Here is a 12,983-nt window from a genome sequence, read left to right on the forward strand (position 1 = left end):
CTAAATATTCTGTTTCAACAGTTCTTACTTCTCTTTTGGAATGCCTTTTTAACAGTATAAAAGAGGGCGGAGCACAAGGCTACACATTGTGTGTAGGGTGGGGGGAAAAGGTTCCCCCCAAAATTAAACCCTGACCCTTATTGCAGATTGCTCTGGGGTGAAACAAGTTTTTTTTACCCTTAAATAACTGGTATTCATGGGCAGTGAGTGAAGCTCCTTTTTGGGGAGGCTAGACTCCTGCCCACCTCTTCTGGCTGAAGCCACACGCCCCATTCACTGCTTGCAGCCTACGTGTCCCCGCTTCCATTACATGCCACCTCTTTGGGTGTTTATTTTTAACCATATTTTGAATGCACTGAAGCTATCAGAATTTCTGTCCTCATTTGAAACAGTCACGCCTGTTGCCCAGAAATAATCACTTCTGTATTATGGTATTGAGTTTGGTACACAGATCGAAGTAGATGGAACACTTTATGTGTATTTTCAAACTATGGTACATTTTTATGGATACATAGAGCCATAATGCCAGAGGAGTTCACTGTGATCATCTAGTCTAATCTTCAGCATAACATAGGCTACAGGCCTCCCCTGAATTAATTACAGTTTCAAGTTCAGTAATTAACTAGAACATATATCTTTTAGAAAAACACCCAGTCTTGATTTTGAAATGTCCAGTGATGGAGAATCCACCACAAGCCGTTGGTAAAGTGGTCCAATGGTTAAGTACTCTCAGGGTATGTCTAGACTACATGGCTCCATCGACAGAGCCATGTAGATGAGTTTACTGGACATAGGTAAATGAAGTGGCAATTTAAATAATTGCCACTTCATTTACATCAAAATGGCCGCCGCACTGTGCTGATCAGCTGTTTGGCGGCACAGCAGGGCAGTCTGGACGTGCTGTGGTCGACAAGGGAAGACTTTGTTGACCGCTCCAGTAAACCTCATTTCATGAGGCATAACAAAGCGATCGACAAAGGCTTCCCTTGTCAACCGCGGCGCGTCTAGACTGCCCCGTTATGCCGCCAAACAGCTGATCGGCACAGCACGGCAGACGTTTTGATGTAAATGAAGCGTCAATTATTTAAATCGCTGCTTCATTTTGCTATGTCTAGTAAACTCGTCTACATGGCTCCGTTGATGGAGCCATGTAGTCTAGACATACCCTCAGTGTTAAAAACTTGAATCTTGTTTCTAATTTAACTTTGTCTAGCTTCAACTTCTAGCTTTCAGATCTGGTTATACCTTTTATCTTTTGAATCTAACAGCCCATTATCAAATAGGTTTCTCCATGTAGGTATTTCTGGTTGCCACTTTGCCTTCTTGTTGACAAACTAAACACATTGAGCTCCTTGTGTTTATCTGAATCCCCTCCAATTTATCAACATCCTTCTTGAATTGTGAACACCAGTACTGAGCACCAGTGCTAAACAGAGACACAAAAATGACATCTGTACTCCTACTGAAGATTCCCCTGTTTATTCATTCAAGGATGACATTAGCCCTTTTGAACTCAGCTTTGAATCAGAAGCTGATCTTCAGCCAATTATCCACTGACTCTAAAAAATATACTTTAGTTCAAACAGGAGTTAATTCAGGGATGTCTTATGTCAGGATGTCAGACAAGATGATCACAATGGTCCTTTCTGGTTTTATATTCTACACATCTATAGATCTGCTTGGTTGGAGACACATGTAAGGGAAATGTTAGCTCTTTACTAAAACTCAGTGGGGTTTTTTGTCTGGCTAGCCCCACTACCAAAAGAAAGGGGAGGGTCACTGAGAAATCAGGACCCTGAGACTGGAAGTGCCCAGGAACAATGGGAAGAGGCCAATTTTCTAGGTCATCCTGATTGACAGGGTGGGCAGGCTACTGAGGCAATCAGCAGGCCAAGGGAGTCCCATCCTCCATAGGAGCTGGATATGCCTAGGTCAGACTGAGTGGGACAGAGCTAATGAGACAACATGTGCCCAAGCTGAGCTGGGGAAGAGAGCCATGGCAGCCAGAGAGAGACAGAAGACAGCTCAGAAGCAGATCTATGCTGGAAGGAGGAGTTGCAACCACAGAGAAACAGCAAAGAGAGCAGATCCTGACAGCCTAGATGCAGATGTATGCTGGGAGGAGGGTTGCAACCACAGAGGCAGAGGGGCCAGAGAAGCAGCCCAGGAGATGGAGACAGCACAGCCGAGAGTGGAGCTGGGGCTGGAGCAGCCTAGAGCTGGGTATGGTAAGTAGCACAGGAAACTCTGGACAGGGGGCCAATTGCTGGGAGATGCTGCCAGTCAAGAGGCTTTACAAGGGGATTGTAACCCTGACTGGGGGGGTTGACACTGGGGAACAGGGCCCTGGTATCAACAAGGAACAGATTGTGAACTGTCCTTATATTCCAGAGACACTATCTGTGAAGTCTCCATGCATAGAGTGGAGTGATGTGTTTTCCATTCACTTTTTCATTTTTCCTTATTCTTTTTTTTAATTAATTGCTGTTTAATACATTGCATTTGCTTTGAACTGTATGTAATCATCAGTGGATCAGGGAAGCATTCAGTGTGAAGAGAGCACCCTGGAGGGAGGACAGCCTAGTCCCTGCCCTAGATGACCACAACAAGATTAGGGGTTGAGGCCTTAGGAATCCTGGGGTCAGCCTTGTTGGGGTTACAAGGACTCTGCCACACAGGAGACAGGAAAGGGAGCCCTTGAGGTCAAGGAAGCCTGTGGATAAAGGAAATGGGAGCAGGGACTCATCTTTTCACTAGCCCATTACATAAGAACATAAGAGTGGCCATACTGGGTCAGACCAAAGGTCCATCTAGCCCATTATCCTGTCTGCTGACAGTGGGCACTACCAGATGCCCCAGAGAGAGAGAACACAACAGGTAATCATCACATGATCCCTCTCCTGTCATCCATTTCCAGACAAACAGAGGCTAAGGACACCATTCCTATCCATCCTGGCTTATAGCCATTGATGGACCTAACATCCATCAATTTATCTAGCTCTTTTTTTAACTGTATTAAAGTCCTAGTCATCCTCTGGCAATGAGTTCCACTGGTTGACTGTTAGTTATGTGAAGAAAAAATTCCTTTTGTTTGTTTTCAATTGAGGTAATGTAGAAGTCAGGGAAGCTCCCCGCAATAGCAGGACCATTGCGCTGCTTATACACAACCAGCTTCACTAGGCCAAGTTATCACTCAACATAATAGCAGGTGGTGCTACCCACCCAAACTGATCTACCTGAGTGTTGTATCTAAGTCACTCAAGATAGTCAACTTCCCCATTTCCCCTGTTTTGCACGCCTGCAGAGCTATATACCCTGCCTTACATCTGTTTATTTTAATCACATTTGTTGTTATTCTTAAGCTACTGTAATTAATTACATCTCAAATGTCTATAACTAGAGATGGGACAAAATTGAACACAAGAACTGAATCTCCTCTCCCCTGAATTTTACGCTCTACACAGATGTACGTACAAGCCCATGAGATCAAATGGGAACCATCAATATATGTTTTACAAAATCCATTTGTAGAGTGGCACTATACTGTATAGACCCATTTTAGATATACTCCAAGCTCTGGAGATACCTGAAACCAGGCTGGTAAAATTTGGATTAACAAAAACAGCAAGAAAAGGAAAAATGAAAAAAATCCTGGAATTTTCACAGAATGTCACCAAAGGAAGTTCACCCCCTCACACACATTTTGTTCATCTCTGCACACTAACTTTCCCATTCTTGTACCTGAAAAGAATTTATCATTTATGAGCATTCAAAGCAGTGCAATATCTTTAATGTTTAGTCACCTAGAATTATATTTAGGTCCATCATTAAGTAGCCTAGCACAGCCAAATAAACATCACAGATTTTTCAAGCTCTGTTAGACACGAGTTTGGCAGATCATTTATTTGCCTCTATTTTGATCGCTTTTGCTTACCACCCCCATTGCATCTGAAGGCTCCGGCCATACTTTGGAACTTTTTCCTGTTGAGTGTGTGTACCTTGGACAAGTGGAGAGAGAAGCTTTAGTAATGTTGTTTTGAAGCTTTTTTTTAAAGCTTATTCAGACAGTTATGAAGACATTTGTAAATCTGATTCAGACCTGACTGTACCTTGGACTGAGTATGTAGCAGATGCCCTGGATAAGTGCCTCTCTCCTACTGTTGGCGTGAAATCAGTGCAGCTGTGCTTGGGCTAGCAATGGTGGAATAGCTAGTATAGTCTGGGAATGGGTGTTTTTTCTCTGTATCACCTAGTCATGAGTAGTGTCTGATGATGGGTAAACGTGTCTATTCCTACTCTATACTAATGCTTCCATCATTGTTTGAATGTGTGGAGCAGAGCTGGCATTAAACCAGCAATTAGAAAATTGCAAAAAACAAACAGGCAGGATTGTCTAATAGATAAAGCAAAAAACTAGGTAGGTTGGCAGCCTGGTATCTAATCCTGATCTTCCGGTGACTTCCTATATGACGTTCAGCAAGGAATTTTATCTCCTTTCATTTCCCCAACTGTAAAATGGGGAATGAATGCTTAAATGACAAGGATATTGTCAAGCCTAATAAGCTACATTGTAAAGTGCTTATGTAACACTGACAGATGGCACCAAACCTGGGACCTGTGGAGCTTACTACATGAGCTTCTACTGCATGAGCTAAAAGCCACCTGTTGATCAGTTAACGCTGTAGAGCAGACTCATTATTCTCTCTGCAAGTGGTGTCAGTGCCACTAGCTGGGACAGTGCATGACATCCAGAAGGGTTACACTTAGAATATGAAAAGGTTGAAGGGTGTTTAGTTTTGCCAGCATATGATATAGAGTTTGAATAGCCAGTTGGAATGTCAACAAGCATTCCCATCTAATGCTTGTGCAGCATTCGACTGACTGTAGTCCGGTTTTAGGAAGAAGAGATTGAAGTGTTCATGATAAGGTAGAAAATATAATGCATCTAAAAATTCATAGAAGTGTTATGTACTAATAACCACATTTGTGCTTTGTATATTAAAGCCGAAAAGAATATGTCCATACTCCTCCCTGTATGGGGAGGTAGGACTGTGTGTTGAGCGTGCACTTTGCTCATTTTGTATTTTTCCCAGGCATTAACTTTTCTCCAGTTTGAATGTTGGGTTTCTGTCCTTTTTCTGATCTGCCATTTTCTCTGTCTTACTTCCCTTCTCTCTTCTCCTTTCATTTTCCTTCCAGTTTTGTTCTCTTCACTCCCTGCCTGTTCCTGCATTAATTTATCCCCTTGGCTGGCCAGCATGTAAAATATTGTGGTAACAAGATGTTTCCTCAATATATGATTGAGAATAGAATGTGAAAATCTAATCTTCTGGCATTTTTACCAGAAAATCTCTTCCTTTGCTTGTATGTTTCAAAAGAAAATTGTCCTGGATAGGGACCAAGCGGTGCAGTGAAGGGGAGGAGAGCCTCAGGAGTTTCACTCCTTCCTAGGCTTACAGTGGGGGTATCAGCGTAGTTTGTATACACATGGATCTCAAGCACAGGTACTCCACTCAGGCTTGGAAGGTGGGACTAGGAGAAGCCAGTGGGGAGAGGAAAGTGAGCATGTGCATTTGGGAAGCTAAAGTGGCAGTTTTTACCTCAGATGTTGAGTTATCCCTGTAGATTCAGTGGGGGAGCCTTACTTTTCACATAGCTTCATTTTCAAAAGTGCTGAGTATTTACTTCTGTGATCAAGCCAATAGTCTTTGGAGGGAAGCCATAGCTGATAGTTCAAATATGCACAAAGTGAGGGATGTATGTGCAAGGAGAACTTATGAATATAACTCTGACAAAGATTTGGGAGTCATGGTGGATAATCAGCTGGAACATGAGCTGGCACTGAGGCTATAATGGGCAATCTGATCCTACTTTATGTAACAAGGGGACTCTTGAAGTAGGAGCAGAGAGGTTACTTGATCTCTGCATTTGGCACTGATGCAACCATCACTGGAACACTATGTTCAGTTCTGGATCCAACTATTCAAAAAGGATATTAATAAACTGGAGAAGGTACAAAGAAGAGCTATTTGAATGATTAAAGGATTAGAAAACAGTCCTTATAGTGATAGATTCAATTAACTCAATTGGTTTAGCTTAACAGAGAGAAGGTTAAGAAATGACTTGATTACAGTCTATAAGTACCTAGCTTGGGAACAAAAATGTGATAATAGAGGTGTGACTTGGGTCCCAGGGAGCCACATTAGAGTTACCTATTTATGGTGAACTACAAAGAATGGGGCAGACAATCCCCAAAGGTGACGGATATTCCAATACTTAGGGTATGTCTAGACTACATGTCTCTAGCAACAAACGCATGTAGATTAGGCTGATACAGGACTCTTGTGTTTTGTTATTGGGGCTTTCTTACTGTGTGCTGAGCTTGTGTTTGTTTGGTGTGTGGTGGTGGTGGGTTTTTTTTGTTTTGTTTTTTCCTGTTTGAGTGAGGCGTTAGAGAGGGAGTTCTCCAGGTAGAGGAGAAACAGATACAGGAGTGTTGGGGGAAGTGGGTGTTGTGTTTGGGGCTTTCTTGTTGTGTGCTGAGCTTGTGTTTGTGAGTGAGGGTTGGTGTGTGTTCTTTTTTGTTTTTTGTTTATTTATTTATTTATTTTCCCCTGTGTTTGAGAGTGAGACTTACCCCCCCCCCACCACCTCCCCTCTGCCTTCCCCCTCCCCTTGATGGAGTTTGTGCTGTGATTGGCAGGTGAAAACTGTTGGCTTCTAATTAAAGTTTGAATTCTAGAAAACTCTGCTGATTGGCTGAGCCTTGGTAGGGGGAGGGGCTTTATAAGGCAGTGGGCAAGCTCCTTGGTCGCTTGCCCACGGAGCTTGCGAACAGGTGAGTGCTAACAGGGAGTTTTGAGAGGGAGTTGTATTCCTCACCTGAATGTATGCCAATAAGCAATTAGATAGGCTCGTGAATACCAGTGAAGAAAATCAGTAGCTATTCTTCCTAAGAGCATTCACATAGTTTTGTTGTATTCCCTGTGCTCTATTATAGACTTTGTAAGCATTTAATAGTGGAATTTTTAAGATGAGAATATTGACCATCAATTTGATATGCAAACTTCATATTAAATGAGTTTGTTGCCAAGGATACATGACATCTTCATCATCACTCCTGGTGGAAGTTTACCTGATGTTAAAATGCGACAGACTACAGAGAGCAGTCACATTTCATGCAGTGGGTTAAGTTCCATGTATCAGATTTCATTCAGGTACAATTGAAATTCTTGTGGCTCAAACTGGATAAATGATGTAATAAGCAATGAATGCCAGCTCTTAACATCTGTTTAGATGTTTGTTGTAGTGAAATTATGATACCCTTGATAAGTCAATCAGAAAGTAAAATACTACATCTTTAATCCAATAAAATATCCCAGTCAGTAAGTTTGCCACTGAAAAGAATGAAAGATGTGTCCTGTAAATTACCAGGCAGTTGAAAACAAACTTATAATACATTAACTTAGATTAACATAATGTCATTCAACTAATTCAGCATTTCTCATGTAGACAAATTACCTTCATGTGTAACCCCCCCCCCCCAAAAAAAAGATGTGAAGTCATCTGTTTGTACATCACGTAGCAAAAACATTTGATTCAGTAAACCAAAATTTACTTTGGCAAATATGTTCATTTTCATATACAGTGAAACTTGCTCAACAGGACACTTATTAGGCAACCTCTTCTCTTAAGAGATTAATGCAAAATGTCTTCATGTAGACAAAGTACAATTTGTGTGACAGGCTAGTCCAAGCTGGCTTGATTAAAGAAGGCTTCTCGTGAGTGGATAGACATCAAAAGCTTGGATGGTGAGTGATGGAGGGGTTAGTTGTAAAGAAAAAAATGATTTTGGCAAGCAAAAGCATTAGATTGGATTTCCTTCAGCACTCCTCGAAGCAAATATAATGTATGGCTTACTTCAAGCAGATTAAAGAAATATACATCATTCGGGTCTCACGAAAAACAACTCACTGCTATATTTACAGAGACAAGGTGGATGAGATCCAATAAATAATATTACCCCACATGCTTTGTCCCTCTAATATCTGGGACTGACATGGGACCAAAACCACTGCATTCTGCTATAACATCACAAATGAGGAATTAGATGCTTAACCTACTATATATTTGAGAGAATTTCTGTGTGTCTGTCTTTGAGTCTGTTTGTTCAAGAACTCCTCTTAAACGGTAAGAGCTAGGATCACCAAATTTGGCATGCAGCTTCCTCTTATCCTAACTTAAAGCAAGGTCAGGGTATGGCTCTGCCAGGAGAATGGGATTCCCATCAGATGGAAAGGGAGTGCTCTGATAGCAGGACAGAATGACTACAGGGGACAACAAGTGCCCCAGCCCAGAAAGCAGCCACCAGCTTGTCAATGCTGCCCCCACTTCCCTGGGTTGGCCATGGGGAATAGCCCACAGCTGGCCAGCAGGGCCCCCGCTGCCCTGGGCCAACCCCTGGGAACAGCTGCCAGCTGCCTTCACCCCCTGTCCTGAGCCCTCCACCCTGCATCCCACACCCCCTTTCCAGATCACCCGTGTACCTCTCAACCCTTTGCCCTAAGTTCCTCAGACCTCCCAAATCCGCACCCTTAGTCCTGCACCCCCAACATTTTCACCCTCTGCCCTGAAACTCCCCACCCCCTGTCCTGAGACCTCCACACTCCCAATCTCCTGCCCTGACCCCTGCACCCTGCACCCCTGCCTTGAGCCCCTCCTCACCCCAACCCCGACTCCCACACCCCTAGCCCACTGCCCTGAGCCCCCCACATCCTCAAGTCCCTGCCCTGACACCCATGTCCCCTCAGACCTCTGTCCTGAAGGTCCTGAGCAACGTCAGGTAAATCTTCTAGTAATAAATAAACAGAAATCATTAATGTAATGGAATGTTTAAGATGTATACATGCCTTAGTGAATAATTCTGTCATCTTAGCATTGCAGCCCTCAGCCTTCCATTTTTAACAGCCCAGTTTTTGTCTGTTGATGATCCTGATTCCTGGGGTATGCCTGCACCATAGTTAGGCACATGCTTAAATTTCACAAGGTTAAGGTGCCAATTTCAGACAGCCAAGGGAGGGGCATAGGGAGGGGCATAGTTAAAGTTATGTGCAAAACTAAGTCTTTCCAGGATTAGGGCTTTGGACTCATCATAAGCACTTCAGAGCAGGACTTACGACTTTCCTTGTTTCTAAAAGAAATATCTCTGGCATGATCACTAGGTTGACCATGGTTTCAAACAGTATTGAGCAGTGGTCAACCAAGTGAGACTGATGCAGTGAGAAAGTAGATGCTCCATGACCTGTGCAGACCCTAACAGTCTTCCAATGGCTGTCCCACAATGTCCTGCTCCTTTCAACAGTGACTGCTCTGATTACCATTGTCAATGGCCGCGCAAGGGTCACAGAAACCGGATACCACCATCCCCTTTAAAAAACACACTGCTTATTTTTGAAATACATTTTCCTGAATGCCCAGGTTGGCAGCCCACCTAATTGCTTTCCCTTATGTGCAGCTGCTCCACTTATTATGCCAACTCCATGCCCTTGACATGCTTCTGTCTGGAGTAGAGAGGAAATATTACATCTCCTGGGCCTGTGGGGAGAAGATGCTGTTAAAGCCATATAGCCATGGACATCTACAAAAAGGGATGCAGGTGAAGGGGTATATGACAAGGTCAGCAGCAGTCCCATATGAAAATGAAAGAACAGCACCAGGCATACCAAAAGCCAAGCCCTGCAACAAACTATCTGGGGCTCAACCTCACACCTGGTGCTTTTGCAATGAGAGATGTGGCAGAGACCCCGCCACCATCCCACCAGACACCATGGATGCCTCAGAAGAGTCCAAGACAAAGACACCTACCATGAACAGCAAGGAGGGGGAAGGTGTGGTGGTGTGGAACAGCCAGAACCTGTTGAGACTTCACCACAATCTAGCCAGTCTCACCAGCAGAGCATGGATAAGCCCAATGAAAGAGAAGAGGCTCAGGTATGTGTGTGAATGCTTTTCCTCTTACAGTGTTTACATTTAAAGATAGCACCCAGCCCATCCCCAAGTTAACAAGACATAGCTATCATTTGCTCATTGTTTAATAAGAAAAGGTAGTGCAACTAACAGAAGTAGAATCAGTATATGATTTGCAATCTCTTGTAGGGTTAGGTGGCGTTGGGAGCACATGGAGCAGTTTTTTTACTTACATAGGGATGTCCCTGGTATCCTTCTGCAAGATCTTGATAAAACTTTTATGGAGATACTCTGCAGTCCTCTTCCAAAAGTTTCTAGGGATGGCAGCCTTCTTCTGTGGTAGGATGTATACCCATGCCACTCTGCCAGGAGCTCAGCTGGTACCATCACACTAAACAGCCTAGCAGCAAATAGACAACATTGGGATGTCAGTAGCAGCTGGGCCCTCTGTGTCTATGTTACCCTCAGGAGTGAAATATCACCTACAATCACATGCAGAAAATTCTGCCAACATTTGGTGTTGTTGCCCTATGCTCATACCGATAGAACAGGAACCAAAATAGTACTGTTTCAGAATATGCAAATTCCTTCTCCCCATTCCCCGCCCGCCTAGACCCTGGAAGGCCAGGCTCCCCAGGATGGAGCTGCAGTGTTTGGCCATGCAGAGAGCTTTCAAAGCAGAGTGTCAATAAACATATTTTAGTCTGTAAAAGAGAAGACTGAGAGGGGACATGATAGCAGCTTTCAAGTACTTAAAAGGGTGTTACAAGGAGGAGGGAGAAAAAATATTCTCTTTAACCTCTGAGGATAAGACAAGAAGCAATAGGCTTAAATTGCAGCAAGGGAGGTTTGGGTTGGACATTAGGAAAAACTTCCTAACTGTCAGGTGGTTAAATTGCCTAGAGAGGTTGTGTAAGCTCTATCACCAGAGATATTTAAGGACTGGTTAGATAAACATCTATATGGGTATGTCTACACTACCACCCTAGTTCGAACTAGGGGGGTAATGTAGTCATTCGGAGTTGCAAATGAAGCCCGGGATTTGAATTTCCCGGGCTTCATTTGCATGATGCCGGCCGGCGCCATTTTTAAATACCGGCTCCTTCGGATCCCAATCCGCGCGGCTACACGTGGCATGGACTAGCTAGTTCGGATTAGGCTTCCTATTCCGAACTAGCTGTACACCTCGTGGAACGAGCAAAATACACACCCTGGACTTCAGAACAGCAGACTTTGACTCCCCCAGAGAACTGATGGGCAGGATCCCCTGGGATGCTAACATGAAGGGGAAAGGAATCCAGGAGAACTGGCAGTATTTTAAAGAAGCCTTATTAAAGGCACAGAAAGAAACCATCCCAATGCGCAGCAAGAAAACCACATATGGTAGGCAACCAGATTGGCTTACCGGGCATCCATGGTGAGCTTAAACACAAAAAGGAAGCTTACAAGAAGTGGAAACTTGGACTGATGACTAGGGAGGAGTATAAATATATTGCTCAAGAATGCTGCAGAGTTATCAGGAAGGCAAAAGTGCAATTGGAATTGCAGCTGGTGGCAAGGGATGTCAAGGATAACAAGAAAGGTTTCTACAGGCATGTTAGCAATAACAGAGTGATCACAGAGGGTGTGGGGCCCTTACTGGATGAGGGAGGTAACCTAGTGACAGATGATGTAGGAAAAGCTGAAGTACTCAATGCTTTCTTTGCCTCTGTCTTTGTGGACAAGGTCATCTCCCAGACAAATGCACTAGGCAACGCAGTATGGGAAGGAGGTGGACAACCCTTGGTGGGGAAAGAACAAGTTAGGAACTATTTAGAAAAGCTAAACATACACAAATCCATGGGCCTGGATTTAATGCATCTGAGGGTACTGAGGGAGCTGGCAAATGTCATTGCGGAGCCTTTGGCAATTATCTTTGAAAACTCGTGGAGGTCGGGAGAGATCCTGGATGATTGGAAAAAGGCAAGTGTAGTGCCCATCTTTAAAAAAGGGAAGAAGGACAATCCAGAAACTACAGACCAGTCAGCCTTACCTCAGTCCCCAGAAAAACCATGAAGGGGATCCTCAAGGAATCCATTTTGAAGCACTTGGAAGAGGGGAAAGTGATCAGGAATAGTCAACATGGATCCATGAAGGGCTAGTCGTGCCTGACCAATCTGATTAGCTTTTATTATGAGGTAACTGGTTCAGGGATATGGTAAAGTCAGTGGACGTGATATACCTTGACTTTAGCAAAGCTTTTGATATGGTCTCCCACAATATTCTTGCCAGCAAGTTAAGGGAATATGGATTGGATACATGGACTGTAAGATAGATAGAAAGCTGGCTAGACTGTCAGGCCCAACCTGACATCAATGGCACGATGTCAGGTTGGCAGTCGGTTTCCAGCGGAGTGCCCCAAGGATCTGTTCTTGGACCGGTTTTCTTCAACATCTTTATTAATGACCTGGATGAGGGGATGGATTGCACTCTCAGTAATTTTGCAGATGACACTAAGCTAGGGGGGAGAGGTAGATATACTGGAGGACAGGGATAGGGTCCAGAGTGACCTGGACAGATTAGAGGATTGGGCAAAAAGAAATCTGATGAGGTTCAACAAGGACAAGTGCAGAGCCCTGCACTTGCGATGGAAGAATCCCAAGCATTGTTACAGGCTGGGGACTGAATGGCTAAGTATCAGTTCTGCAGAAAAGGACCTGGGGGTTACAGTGGATGAGAAGCTGGATATGAGTCAACAGTGTGCCCTTGTAGTCAAGAAGGCTAATGGCATACCAGGGTACATTAGGAGGAGCATTGCCAGCAGATCCAGAGAAGTGATTATTCCCCTTTAGTCGGCTCTGGTGAGGCCACATCTGGAATATATTGTGTCCAGTTCTGGGCCCCTGTGATGGGGTGCTACTGTTTCCCCTCCCCCCCGTGCCAGCCATGTATTGGGTGCGGCGAGCCAGGGTTGGCGTATGCGCAGCGTGCTCTCGCGCAACCAAACAGCTGTACGGGGCAATGCCTGGGGAAACAGC

General features: G+C 44.1%; 1 long non-coding RNA gene across 1 annotated transcript in view; it reads left to right on the plus strand.

The window, feature by feature from the left end:
• Window positions 1-9,517: 9,517 nt before the first annotated feature.
• LOC142827603 (uncharacterized) overlaps window positions 9,518-12,983 on the plus strand; it is a 28,015-nt gene continuing 24,549 nt past the window's right edge. Inside the window, exon 1 of the long non-coding RNA XR_012902291.1 lies at window positions 9,518-9,990. This is a non-coding gene — a long non-coding RNA (uncharacterized LOC142827603). The remainder of the gene's footprint in view (window positions 9,991-12,983) is intronic.

Source organism: Pelodiscus sinensis, chromosome 3 (genome assembly GCF_049634645.1).
Source record: "Pelodiscus sinensis isolate JC-2024 chromosome 3, ASM4963464v1, whole genome shotgun sequence".
NCBI classification, from domain to species: Eukaryota; Metazoa; Chordata; order Testudines; family Trionychidae; genus Pelodiscus; species Pelodiscus sinensis.